Source organism: Aulostomus chinensis, chromosome 9 (assembly GCF_037954235.1).
Source record: "Aulostomus chinensis isolate RoL2024-O1b breed Wild chromosome 9, RoL_Achi_v1.0, whole genome shotgun sequence".
NCBI lineage: Eukaryota > Metazoa > Chordata > Actinopteri > Syngnathiformes > Aulostomidae > Aulostomus > Aulostomus chinensis.
The window spans coordinates 9,247,964-9,263,312 of NC_141328.1; the positions used below are offsets into that span (position 1 = coordinate 9,247,964).

A 15,349-nucleotide genomic window follows, 5' to 3' on the forward strand; every position below is an offset into this window, starting at 1 on the left:
ATGATCCTGACTATATTACCACTGAGCTCTGTCTAATTATACACTCCCAGAGAGAGAGCATATTAGGTAGGGGAAAGAAAAAGTTACCAAGTGTCACCATGTGTCACAGAGACGTATTAAGAAGGATGAGTGTAGTTTGAAGTTGTAAGGGTGAGGTGTGTTAGAAGAAATAAGAGAGGGAGGGGGTTGGAGAGATCAAGCAGGCTGAGGAGAGAGAAAGAGAGCGCTCTCACCGGGAGATAGAAAGAGAGAGAGCAAGAGAGAGAGGGAGAAAGAGAGAGCGAGAGCAAAGAGGCGTTTAGAGAGTGAGAAGGAGGAGAGGCAGGGATAGGATGAAGGGCTGAACAGTAGAGAGGAGGAAGAGACTCGCAGTCTCAAAACTGGATATTCCTATGTGCCTGCTGCTGCCTGATCCAATGAGTAAACTCTAGTACCGACTACGTGAAGGCACCCAGCGAGGTATGTGACCACACCATTTCCTCTCTGAGTCTGTGTGTGTGTAAGAGAGAGTGAGCGTAACTGTTATAAACTTTGAATGAAGGTGTTAGCAGTGTTTTAGATGCTCTGAGGAGTTAAATAATGTATGCTCATGTCACCATGAGTGAAGGGAAATCATATTTTCAAAAATATGTGTGTTCTGGTGTGAGGATGAGCTTGTGGTATGCACTCATGTAAGTCAGCACCTGTGTGTGGGGGTGTTTGGCGCGTGGAAGGGAATAACAGAGAGAGTGTGAACAAGAGGGAGAGTGTGACTGATCCAGAGAGAAGGAGAGTGCGAGGAAGACACAGCGAGAGAGGTGGGGGTTCATCACTCAGCCTGACGGCCGATCAGGAGTTTCAGAATTAGAGCAGTGGGCTTAAATAGCCCTGGTCCAGAGATAGCCAGGGGCCCTAGAGGAGGCCATTTAAACGTATAAGATTGCTGAGGGTGGGGTTAGTTGAGTCAGGGAAAATCTGGAAAGAGGCAAAATGAGGCAGGAGGAGGAGAAGAGAGAAAATAGGAGGCGCAGATGTTGGAGCAAGTCTGATGAAGCAGTCAAAATGAGTGTGTGCAGGTGCATCAGGCATCTGTAGTCTAACTTCTCTTTCAACCACTGGATGCTTACGAAAACTAAAATAAATACTGTTTAATTACAAGCTTGCAACTCCTTTTTTAAGTTCCTGCAACCCCTGTCGAGAATACGAGGCAGCATTTTTAGATCTTATTTAGATCGGCTTGACTTCATAACCTTCTCATTTCTCACCTCTGTTTGAATGGGTTTTTTTGCAGTTATGATTTCTGTACGTCAATTTCTGCTACAGCAGGTGCTGTCCTTCTGCTGCAATGATATCCCATATGCTGAATATTATAGGAACATTTCACAGGTTCCAACACTGCTCCACTATGGATGTCTTTCAAGCAAAATGTACCACATTTGTCACTATTGGCTTAATTCACTTATTGAAATGATGGGGACAATCTCCTTGCGTGTACAGGAAATCTTAATGGTACAAAGAGATTGCTCCTAGAAATGCTTATTTTGAGGAATGGGTGGAGCAACGTGTTATTTCACCACTAGCATTTTGACATGAAAGCTCATAAAACTTAAAGCTTTATTTTATGACTATGCTGTGCTACTGTCTACAACTGTTTCTCTATTTTTTGGTAAAATTACATTCAACTTGTGCCTGTTAGTTAAGTGAAAGCTACAACCGGATCTCCCATCCCATGTTTCTCAGAGTTGTGTCACCCTGAACAAGCTTCTTGTGGTAGAAGGTTGAGTGGCCACTGGCCCTTTAAGACGTCTATTTTTACAGGGGCACACATGGAGCCAGGCACACAGAGGAGGCAGTGGCACACGGAGACTCGATCTACTCTGCCTCACTTCTGTGACTCCACACAACACATCCCATCAGACCATAACCTTGTGACTGAGTGACTGAGAGCGAGTAATGAAACTCAGCTCAGTCCACAGAGGAGCATGTGTTCTTGCCACGCAAGCTCAAACATGAAAACCATCAAAACTAAAAGTTTTTCATCTGGAGAATCGTCTCTTTTCAAGTGGATCTCTCTGAAGTCTAAAAGTGATAATGAGTGGGAGCGAGCAATAAAGACTTATGCGCACTGTACACAAATGTGCCAACATCCCCACATACTTGTTTTGATATGCAGATAGATATGAAAGAAATCTGAAAACATTCATGCCCCCTTCCTAAAAACACATAATTCCACTTTACTTACACCCACACTCTCCTCGAAAGAAACCACAAAAATGATTTGTATACACATCCATGCACTCGGAGGCATACATAGTGCTGTACACCCACGTAAGAAAAATTACTTATACATCGTCAATATCAGGACCTAAAATAATCTTCTCCTTATGCAATCTGCATGTTATATAATGCATGGCCTGTCATTATCACAGGGCTCCTTCACGCCCTGCTGTGCCTTTCCACCTACCTACCACACAGACAGGCAGACACACACTCTGCACCTTGTGTTGACAGTCATATACTCTACTCTAGCACTCTCACCCACGTTGAGTGTGTGCACTCAAACAGCCCAGTAGATGAGTGAGAGGGAAAGACAAAGTGGGTTGGGGGAGACTGAAAGTGAAAAAGGCAGAGAGGGAAAAACTTAGAGAGAGAGGTATACATTCATACAAAGACAAAGCATTTGCATGACAATATAAATCTGTGCATTCATGATGAGCATTTATGGTTGTTTTAGTGCTGTATAGGATATTTGTTCCAAGGATATTCCTGTCTTACTTACTGATTTGGCAGCAGCATTTTATCCAGTATTTTAAACGACATAACTGCATGACTTCATTCATGTCTTCTGCAATAACCTGTTCCCTGTACTTTTTAAGGTCTGTGAACTTGGGAGCCTTGAACCTCATTACACAATGTCTGCTTGGTAATCACACTCAGTGATTACTTTCACATGTAATCAGTATTCCACCAATATCCTGTTTTTTTTTTTTTTCCTTATTCTGAAAGTAGTTTGACTAAATTGTTAATACAGTTAAGGAAAAATGAATTTTCCATGAATAATCTAAAAAATGCAGCTGTGCAAATTCAGCCTGGCTTTAAATCTGTCAAGAGGACAAAGGGCAGAACTCAAGTTTGTCATAATGGTCTGACCCTCTCCAGTTAAAGTATTACGAACTACTACTATTACTATTACTGTTACTATTATTTCTGCAATTACATTTTCTCCTAAAATGCACTCAAGAAAGAAAAGAAAGTGATGCTAATTCTGTGTTTATATTGTGACCTGCAGTGGGAGGTTAGATAAGCTATAGCACATGTTAGCAGCTGACATGGTAGCATCAAGTTACGATGTTATGATGTTCTACATTTATTATATTTTCAAAATGATTGGGTTTTTTTTTTCACTTGATTACCGGTAATGTCCTAAATTGATGTAAAAGAGGACTTGATGTACAATTGCCAAATATCCTGGACATGTCTATACATGAAATTAAAAAAAGTAGAATTATGAACATAAATATAATTCTTAGGTAAATTAAATTGTTAGCTGTTACTGATCATCAAGCTGGATTGACATATAGATGAAGGAAATAACACTGAGGTTGAGAATTTCTGATGTTAAAATAATATGAATCTGAAATAAATTGATTTTCACACCTTTGTCAAATATTCTAGCAAATATGAGATGATGCTGTTAAACACGAATTATGAAATTAAATGTAAAATTCCCCTCACATTGTACTCTTAAGCAGAAACAAGTTTTTTTTTATCGAGGCAGGCCTTTTGCCAGCCTTAATTAAGCTCTTCTCTCTCATTTATATTGATTATTTTTCATTTATTTTTATTAATTTCTTTGTCTGTGCTTTGGAACTTGTTCCTCTTTGCTTGCCATTTGTTGCTATTTTCAATTTATTAGCTCTGTGCTGTATGTTTTCCTCTTTTGTCCTATTGGATTTTAGTATTAATGAATTCTGTATCAGTGAAAATTTCTTTTCAATCAAAATTTATTAACTAATTTGTAAATCAGAGCGATAGCGGAATTGTGTTTTACTCATTATTTTACACATATAAATTGATAAATATACAGTGTTTTTGAGTCAGTCAAGGCAACCTGCTGGGCCACCGTTACCAAATCAGCATTCTCACAGTTGGAAGGGGATTAGAATTGGCTGGGGGCCTCAGTCAAGGAGCCAGGAGTGTGATGAATAATCCCAAACAGAGGCAGGTGTTTGAATACAGTTGATGCAGTGCCAGACTACTTTAAGGTGACAGACGCACCTGTTGGTCGGGTTGTCCCCTGAGAAGACAGCACAGCTAGTTATATTTCATATTAACATGCACATTATATTCAGATGCATATAAAGTGAAAGTGCTCTCATTCTCTGTGTGTATATATGTTTGTGTGTGTGTGCGCGCGTGCGTGTGTGCGTGCGTATACTGTATGAGACTATGCATCCGTATATACATTCTCAATCTTCTCCCTGCTCATTCTGTTTATAAAGATCACAAAAAACATTGGCCTTGACTCACTCACCCTTGTGATCAAGCAATATGTTCTCCTCCTCCTCTTCCTCCTCCATACTTCATCTACAATAGGGGTCAATGACCTTTTAACTCTGCCTCCCAACGATTAACACCCACAGATTTCAGCCGGGCCTGTCTTTGTGCCTGCTAGAGCAAATATGAGTAAATCTACTCCTAACCTTCACGAACAAAATATATTATTTCACAGGTTTGGTGTCACTGTACAGAAACATCTGAGACGTCCCGCAAACCTAAAGCATGTTTTTCTTTGTTCCAGTGCAACATCTTTTCATCAGTTTTATTGAATGCATGTTTTGTCTTCATTAGCCGTGATAACGTTGTGTGACAAGGTTCCTTCTAAAGTAAATGTGGAACTCTCACTGTTTTGAAAACAAGCATTAAGCCCACTCATTACTGTTTAATATAATTTTCAGTGCCTTCCATTATAGCATAAGCAATGAATACAAGCAGTTATAAAGGTACTCCAGACAGTATGTGTGAAGGCAGTCTAGACAGTCTCTGAGAATGAATGGCATTCCAGCTTCCACCATGAGACCTGGCCATGGTCTCTCCATAGAGATGTCATCACTATGTTTGCTTACATCTTGCTGACATTTTGCTGTTAAACTGGAGAACCAAAAGAAACCCAGTCTGACTGTCAGTTTCCAGGGGATGGAACTAAAAACAATAAATGTTAAGAATGAAAAGTAACCCCTCCCCTTTCACATATACAGACTCAGACACAAACACTTGCCCTTTCTCTTCCGAATTAGTTCTATACCGTACTCTCCCTCCTTCCCTCCCCATTTATTCCCCTCTACTCCACCACCCCATGTAAGCTACTGATCTCATAGCATGAGGGTTCTATTCACATCAAGGGCTCTGAGTTGGACTAATCATGTCCTATGAGGCAGTAAAGCCAAGCATTTAAAAAGTTGAAATGTAGATTACAAGATTGATCTGCAAGAATGGAAATGTGGATACATGACTGTGTATCAAAAGCATCGCTACAATGGCAACACAGTCACTGCATCCAAAGTGATGCATTTGTTTTGTGATCTTTCTGATGAATATGATGCCTTTAAATTGAAACCAAAGTGAGCTGTTTGTGGTTGAAAATATAGTTGGTGCAGATGCTGCATAAGAGGCATATAATCAGACTGAGGCAGTGGAAAAGTGCAAAACTGAAACTCCCATCAGTAGACATTTAAATGTCAATGAATGACAACAACATAACGCCCGCTTCAGAAAATGTCAGCCACAAGGTTTGCAGAATACCTGTTAACTGTTCCACTTGTTCTGCTGACCTCTGCAAGCATACTTGTGTGTGTGAGTGTGCAGTACATGTCTGAGTGTATTTATAGGGAGTCAGAGAAACACCACAGTCGTCTGCTATGATCAAAGAAAGGGGAGAATGAGATGGAGGAATTTTTGCTTCTGCTGACTGGATGACCTGCATTTAATTAGTCAAGTCATATTTTTAACTGATATTGCGTAAAAGCCAGCTTAAGGAGTCATAGCTGCCCTATTTATACCCTAGGGGCTAATGGCCTGTACCACTACACAGGGGGATTTCCTCCTAGAACTATACTAAGCCTGCCTTAGGCCGTACCAGTTAGGATTCACAGGGATTAACCCAGCTCTACATTACAAGCATCACTCCCTTGTCTGCATCACTCACAATGTCTTCTCTTGCAAATGTAATGTCGTGTAATCTGTGTCTCTGCAGCGGATTGTTTGTATGTTATTTAATTTCAGCTGCTGTTAATGCACGCACTCCAGATATTTGTCTGTAATGCGCATTTTTTTATGAAGTAGGAAATCCATATATATATACACTCAAACTAAAGGTGTGGTTTGATCAAATAAGGGTATTTTTAGGGAAAGTCACACTGTGACATCATCTGAAGTGGAGGGGAAAATGACACATTTCTATCAAGGTATTTTCATGCACATAATGAACTATCTCATTGGAAAATGTTGATAGAAACTGCAAAGTTTTCACTTTTCATCCTTGCTCTCTGAAAGAGGAAATGGACAAACTGGGTGATGGACACCATTTTTTGAATAACCTCAGACATGCATCATGTGATTGAGGAGCTATTTCCACTAATGCCATCTTTTCCAATATTCATGAACTTCATCCTCATCTCTGGACTGCAAGCAATATATTGAATACAAGCTGATTATAACTTGCCAACTGAAAGTAATTCCTTATGACCTTCATGTTTGCTGTTCTTCCTCTATTCTACTGTTTGGGAAAGACAAGCATAGCATTGTCATATTGCCATCCTCTGACAAAAACACGGCAAATTGATTAGCTCCTCCTATTTCCTTTTTGAATCATTTCCAAAGTTTGCTTAAAACTCACTTGACGATTGAAGTCATACGACTGTGTGTGTGTGTGTGTGTGTGTGTGTGTGTGTGTGTGTGTGTGTGTTAATAGTAACTCTTGAGCCATAAGCTCATCCTCATTGTAGTTGAGCCGACTGCAGGCAGGGCTTCTGGCTCTTCCTGCTGAAGAATGTTTCAGGCCTGCAGGCTGACCTGGCTTTCAGCCCAATAAGCTATCGCCTGTATCACCCTGTCCTTTATCAGCTTATCTGGCTACTAGTGGAGTAAGCCAAGACTAGTAGTACACTCCTATTTCTCCTCCCATCAAATCTTCTCTTTATCTATCTATCTATCTATCTATCTATCTATCTATCTATCTATCTATCTATCTATCTATCTATCTATCTATCTATCTATCTATCTATCTATCTATCTATCTATCTATCTATAATTCTCAATGCCCTCTATCTCTCCCCTCTCCTCTACTCTCTGTTGAGATCTGTTACATTCAGCAACAAATTTCTGCTGCATCAGACGTCCATCACAGATCCCCCACTCAGCCTGAAACGTGATCAGATACCTGATACAAGGCTACGCATGAGGAAGGAGAAAGAAAAAAAAATCCAAAATGGTGTTTTAAACTTTAGAAAATGATCTCAAGCCAAGAGAGCGTTTTGTGTGTTCATAAAATCTGCTGAAGTGTCACTGGTGGAAGTCTTTCACCCCTGCTGCTACTTTACACCTCCATCACTGTGATTTGCACGGTGTAGTCTGACTCATCTGACCTTACTTGTCTTTGTGTAACCCTGTGTGTGTGTGTGTGTGTGTGTGTGTGTGTGTGTGTGTGTGTGTGTGTGTGTGTGTGAGCTTGTATGAGTGTTTGTTGATTAAGTAGTGCAAAGCCAAACGGAAGGCTGCCAGTATGAGGTGGAGAGAATTGTACACACTCCACAGGTTGTTTGGTTGTGTTGATGTTTGGCTGTGTGTGGGTTTCAGCCATCCATCCATCCATCCATCCATCCATCCTTTTTCTTTACCGCTTATTCGTTAAGGTTCGCGGGGGGGCTGGAGTCTATCCCAGCTGACATTAGGCGAGAGGCGGGGTTCACCCTGGATTGGTCGCCAGTCTGTCGCAGGGCCATCAGAAGCCATTAGGCGCTTAGTATCTTTCTCAAGGATACTTTGACGTGGTCACCAGGGAACTTAGAATCAAACCAGCAACCATTCGGTTGCTTGGCAGCAGTGTGTGGGTTCAATATCCTAAATATCAAAGTATGCATGCATAAGAAGAGAACAAGAGTCATTTCTTTACATCTGCATAGAAGTAAATACACTGAACTACACACATGAATTTTTCCCTCTCTTTCACTATGACTGCACTATTGCATCTGAATTTAACACCAATTTGTGAAAATTTATTGACGTAAAATCCAGTCATTTACATATTAATGATTGGATTTTGATTATTTTGTATTGATTGTTTTTTATATTTTTACAAGTAAGCTATTTGAGTGAAAGATTTTTTTTGTGGGACACTGTCTTTTGAATACTCACTACACATAAGTATTACTATATGATATTTTTAAAAAATACTCCTAACAAAGACTTTAACGTTTTCAGCATTGCCATTGCAAAATCAATAATTAAAACATTTATGATTACCTACCATTTTTTCTCATTAACTCATCCAACTTATATGTGGATACCTCTTTTCAAATTGCAGTTTTGCAGATGGGCACAGTTGTCTCCTACTTGTCTATATTTTATGCTGAATTTTAGACTATGCAAGATTTGCTACCAAAATAGTTGTGATGTCACAAATCCTCCTCAAATTTTCATGAATGTAACAACAGTGTTCCACCATCACACAGTATTGATGGAAACAAGAGCAGATGAACTTTTTACTTTGGAGGTCTTGTGTATTGTAATCTAAAGAAAACAAATTTGTGAGACTGGCATCAAATTACTTCATATGTTTTTTTTAACCAATAATAATAATATTTACAGTAAGTAGATTATTTTTTTGTATTTTTGTTGATAAGGAAGAAGCCAGCTATTGTTTACCTGTTAATTATTTTAATGATTTAATGAAGTCATATATCATGAGTAGATTTCAGCCCAAGGCTGTTTTCAAATAGTCAAACAGCTTCACTTCTCTATTCATTAGTGAATATTGATACTGTACTGTCTATAATATGAATTTTGAACTGTCAGTTAACTATTTGAGCAAGAAAAAAAATAACAGTATTAATTTGATTATTATTTATTGCCTTTTTATTTTGATATTTGCTACAACAACAACACTTACTGATATTATAAATGGCAGACAGTATGACACAGGCCCACACTGCCTCAGAGGAATCATCTTTAAACGTCTTTCCTTCACTTTAAATGAAAGTGAATGAAAAAATTAAATATATTATATATGATTAAATATATCCATCGTCCATCGTCATCTTCCGCTTATTCCTTACTAGTAGGGGTCGCGGGGGGGCTGGAGCCTATCCCAGCATCTATGGGCGAGAGGCGGGGTTCACCCTGGACAGGTCGCCAGTCCATCGCAGGGCCAATACAGAGACGAACAACCATTCACACTCACATTCATACCTACGGCCAATTTTTAGAGAATCCAATCAGCCTAGTTCCCAAATTGCATGTCTTTGGACTGTGGGAGGAAGTCAGAGTACCCGGAGAGAACCCATGCAGGCACAGGAGAACATGGAGACTCCACACAGAAAGACTCTCTGCTTGAGCTGGGTCTCAAACCTGGAACCCTCTTGCTGTGAGGCCACAGTACTAACCACTGCACCACCGTGCAGCCCTAAATATATCATATAATTAAATATATAAACAGTTTATAATGGGCTCTCACATGTAAAGGGTGTAGCATTAATGTGAAAAGTAAAAGGACCTTTTCTGCATGACAACGATATCACACTAATAAAATGCGCTTAATGCACTAGGGCGGCACAGTGGTGCACTGGAAAGCACTGTCGCCTCACAGCAAGACGGTTCCGGTTCGAGTACGGGATCTTTCTGTGTGGAGTTTGCATGTTCTCTCTGTGTCTGCGTGGGTGTCTGGGTCCTCCGGCTTCCTCCCACAGTCCAAAAGTATGCAAGAGGGAACTAGGCTAATTGATACTCTAAATTGACCGTGGGTGTGTCTGTGAGTGTGAATGGTTGTCTGTCTATATGTGTTGGCCCTGTGATGGACTGGTGACCTGTCCAGGGTGAGCACCGTCTCTCGCCCGAAGGTTGCTGGGATAGGCTCCAGCCCCCCGCAACCCTTAACAGGATAAGAAAAGGATGGATGGATGCATCTGTGCCTGTGGTGCCTCCCATTCATGCTCAAGTGTTATCACTGCTGAAATTACACATTTTGGCTGGGTCTGACAACTATACATTGGGATTCTTTCTTAAGCATGTGAAGGCCTTCAAAAGCGCATCACAAAAGCAGAAAAAGTGACAATAATGATAATCCCTTAAATTCCCCCAAAATTCCAAAAATAATCTTTTTGAAGTCAGAGGTGAGTTCCTTGGCAACTGTCACCTTCCCCAACCCAGTCTCATGTCAAAACGTGAAAAGGCTACGTTCGTCTACAGTGCAAAACGTATCAGTTCTACGATAAAGGCCTAAAAATTGTGAAATGTGTACGTTTTTTTCCCCCTATTCTTTTCTATTGGAACGCTGGTAGGTCATGTGACTCTTTCATGCGGGCCTCTCAAAACAAAAAACATGGCGGCCGCTCCTGTCATTTTCGGAGGAAGGTGACTTATTCCAAGATCATTTTGATTTAATAAAGCATTCTGATGACATTTCTAGCGAGAAATATGCATTTTGTTTTCATAATATTCGCTCAGTTCTTATGTATAATCTTTGGTTTGTTCCTTATTACGATGAATCTTTCACCTCTCGGAAGAGAGTCGTGACAGTGTCACGTTTCTGCTGTTGCTATGTTGGTTGCTAAGGACGCCATTACGGACGAGCGTCATTTCAAGATAGGTTTGATTTTCAAAAAGCATTTTAAGGACATTTCTGGCGAGAAATATACATTTTATTTCCATAATATTCGCTGTGCAATAAAAATAATATGAAATGGATTTTAGTGCCCCAGGAATTACTAACATCTGCTTTCGGGGAAGTCGGCCCCCCATTCTTCTGTGAGAAAATCCGGAAGTTATCGCTCACTCCGAGGAAAAAAAAAAAATATTTTTAATACTTTATCTTTTGATTAATAAGACAATCTACAAATTCATTTAATTTCTGGATGTTTATTCTACCTACAAAGTACATTTGTAACCATTATAGATCTAACAATCAGCATTAAGAATATAAACCATGATTCAAACTAATGGGCGCGGTCTGCTGACGTCACAGGAAACTTGTAAAGTTTAGTGTATGTTGCCCAAGTAGAAACACCAGAACCCAGATTTGATCCTCAATTCTGCTCCAAAAGGCTCTTGGAGTGCAGCAGTCACAGGCCCTGATTTTGCCCAGTTTCACAAGGGGAGAGTTTTTTTCTCTTTGAACCTAGGAAGTTGAAATTTTAGTATGTTGTTCTGTCCTCCATAAGGATCACATCCGTGGTGGTTTGACCCCCCTAAGTCCTTTCTGCTGTCCGTAAAGGGCGTGGCAAAGTCCAGTAAAGTCTATCAATTAAGTATCATAACTTGGTCAAAGTTGCTCCAAATGAGATGAGATTTCTGGGAGGAGTTCACACCTCTGCCAAAAACCAATATTTAAAATTTTCAAGCCCCACCTCCTTCCTGAAGCTACTTCCTGTTTGGGAGGGGGTTATAGAATTATTCCACCAGATTATGATTTTATAAATTTTAGAGGCCTCACAGTTCAAGTTTCAAGTCTGTATATACTGTAGAGGCCAAATGAGAGCAAAAGAGCAACAGGGTCAAAGGGTCAATAGGCCTCATGTCTCAGCCAGGCCTCAAAGGGTTAAGTGAGCCTTTTGGAGCTCCTTTGAAAAAGGCCTGAAACCAATCTTGTTCCACGACAAACATGAAGAATGATCTTTGGGAACATTTTCACATCTTTAAGACCGCCTTGACTCCTTTTTATAGCAGGTGTCACTGAACAGCACAAAGCCTGCTATTTCAGCCCATCAGGCCTCATTTCCTGATCAATTATCAAAAGTATTAAAATTTTTTTTTTTTTTTCGCTCGGAGTGAGCGATAACTTCCGGATTTTCTCACAGAGGAACGGGGGCCGACTTCCACGGAAGCGGATATATGGAATTATTTTTATTGAACAGCTGTAGTCAACAATCACACAAACAACAACAAACAAGCATAGCTATTTTATATTTTGATGGTAATTCCTGGGGCAATATGTTTTATATTATTTTCATTAGTCAACAATCCCACAAATATATTATCAACTCAGATAACGACGCAATGTAACGACAAAATACAATAACAAAAACACCATTTAGGTTTCCGTGGTTTCAATCGTAACAACTGCAAAAAAACTTGGAAGGACGCCAGTAGCGTCCATAGCAACCAATATAGCAACAGTAGAAACCGAGAGGTGAAAGATTCATCGTAATAGCGAACAAACCAAAGATTATACACAAGAACTGAGCGAATATTATGAAAATAAAATGTACATTTCTCGCTATAAATGTCATTAGAATGCTTTATTAAATTAAAACTCTCTTGGAATAAGGCACTTTCCTCCGAAAATGACAGGAGCGGCCGCCATGTTTTTTGTTTTGAGAGGTACGTATGAAAGAGTCACATGACCTACCAGCGCTCCAATAGAAAAGAATAGGGGGAAAAAAACGTACACATTTCACAATTTTTAGGCCTTTATCATAGAACTGATACGTTTTGCACTGTGGACAAACGTAGCCTTTTCACGTTTTGACATGACAGTTCACCTCCATTATTAAATAAAAAAACTGCTGAAGTCTTTGGGGCTTGTGTTTTGGGGCATCATATTATGTGTGTAAAGTTTGGTGTATGTTGCCCAAGTAGAAATACCAGAACCCAGATTTGATCCTCAATTCTGCTCCAAAAGGCTCCCGGAGTGCAGAAGTCACAGACCCTGATTTTGCCCAGTTTCACAAGGGGAGAGTTTTTTCTCTTTTAACCTAGGAAGTTGAAATTTTAATATGTTGTTCTGTCCTCCATAAGGATCGCATCTGTTATAATGCAGTACACACTGTACAGCATCAGAGACATTCAGTTATTGATTGCCTGAATGATTGATTAACCCCAGAAGAGGAACAGCTTTGTTGGAGCAGTAAAAATACACATATTGGAACGAAAAAAAATTACATTTGAAAAGAAATTAAATGACATTACCAGCACAATATATGAAGAACAGTTAGGATAAATTTAACTTGCCAAATAGTTTGGATTTCTTTAATTATATCCTTGATTAACCCAGACATAAGTGTGGTTTGTTTCACTCAATAATAAATCTGTAAATATAGCGTGAAATGATGGAACTAAAAGGCCACCTCTGAGTGCATGAGTTAGCCTATGTGACAGATGTGACGTCAGCAGACCGCGCCCATTAGTTTGAATCATGGTTTATATTCTTAATGCTGATTGTTAGATCTATAATGGTTACAAATGTACTTTGTAGGTAGAATAAACATCCAGAAATTAAATGAATTTGTAGATTGTCTTATTAATCAAAAGATAAAGTATTAAAAATATTTGTTTTTTTTCCTCGGATTGAGCGATAACTTCCGGATTTTCTCACAGAAGAACGGGGGGCCGACTTCCCCGAAAGCAGATGTTTGTAATTCCTGGGGCACTAAAATCCATTTCATATTGTTTTTAATGAACAGCGAATATTATGGAAATAAAATGTATATTTCTCGCCAGAAATGTCCTTAAAATGCTTTTTGAAAATCAAACCTATCTTGAAATGACGCTCGTCCGTAATGGCGTCCTTAGCAACCAGCATAGCAACAGCAGAAACGTGACACTGTCACGACTCTCTTCCGAGAGGTGAAAGATTCATCGTAATAACGAACAAACCAAAGATTATACACAAGAACTGAGCAAAGATTATGAAAACAATTAAATCAAAATGATCTTGGAATAAGGCACTTTCCTCCAAAAATGACAGGAGCGGCCACCATGTTTTTTGTTTTGAGAGGCCCACATGAAAGAGTCACATGACCTACCAGCGTTCCAATAGAAAAGAATAGGGGGGAAAAAAACGTACACATTTCACAATTTTTCGGCCTTTATCGTAGAACTGATACGTTTTGCACTGTGGACAAACGTAGCCTTTTCACGTTTTGACATGAGACTGGGTTGCCTTCCCAATAAAATATTTCAGTGTGGCCTTCAAACTAAAATGTTTGAGCACATCTGCAAATATGATTAGATTTCGGCTTAAGCGGAGAAGTACAGAAGGTTAGCTCAAATTTACTGTGGGTTGATATGATTAGTTTGGCTTTGTACGTTCAAGGTTGTATGAATAACTCTTAAAAATATGACAGACAGTGGTAAGTAACAAATAATCACACTGAATCAACTACAGTACACCAAAGAAAAATTCGGAGACAGTAGCACCATGTCCGAGCTATTCCATTTTGTGTGACTTCCACAACTTGTTAATTTTAAGTCAAAGATTTGACACAATGGATTTAATAACAAGCTATAAAAACAAATAGATTCGTAAAGGGTTAAACCAGTGGCTTCCAGCCTTTTTGGTCTCTGAAGAGGCAAAGAAGTCAGGGTCATATTTCAGATTACTCTGAGTTTTTAACAGCTCCCTTAGTAGCATTTTGTTAACCTCTAAATATCTCTCACATGCATGAGCGCGCACACACAAACACACACACACACACAAACACACACACACACACACACACCACAACTTTGTCTTTGTCTCTTCCATTTGTCATCTTATCAGAGCTCAAATTACTATGATGTGTAAAAGTACATTTAAAATTGTTCAAACTACTGGTAACATGCTGCTTAAACCTTTACTCTATCAATAGTTGAATGTCATCTGTACTGATGTATCAGTTGGATGGGTCAAACAAGTACTTTTACCTGAATTCTCTATTGCTGCTATTATTTATGTAGCCTACATTTAATTAAGTAGGATTTTTCAGTCCGATTTTTTACTTTTACTGGAGTTCTGCCGCTTCAGAAGTTTCACTCTACTGAAGGAAAGTACTTCTTCCACAATAATGACAGAACATAAAATTTCAAAAAACATTTTTTTTCATTAAATCCTCTCTGTCCATATTTGCCAACCGATTTTTGGCCCTTTGTGTTTGATGAGGAGCAAGCTTATTTCAAATAGCATCGCATTTTCATCTTTGGGGGGCCTGTTAGTATTTTATAAAAGGTTTCTATACTGACAGGTTTCTGATTTCTTGCTGTGAAGGAACTACACTTGCCATCGTCAATTCAGGCCTAATAAGCCAGCCTCGCTATACCAACACACTTCACTCACACCGACTGAATCACTGAAGCAAATCATTCAGAGCTCTCCTGCAGCGCTCCTGTTAGGGTATAAGCC

The 15,349-nt window shown here is 39.4% G+C and overlaps 1 protein-coding gene across 4 annotated transcripts in view; it reads left to right on the forward strand.

Annotated features, from left to right (window-relative positions):
• LOC147255712 (uncharacterized) overlaps positions 1–15,349 on the forward strand; it is a 22,918-nt gene continuing 7,569 nt past the window's right edge. For all 4 annotated transcript variants that reach the window (XM_086213593.1, XM_086213594.1, XM_086213595.1 and 1 more), the window contains exon 1: positions 1–459. The gene's annotated coding sequence lies outside the window, so the exon portion shown is untranslated. The remainder of the gene's footprint in view (positions 460–15,349) is intronic.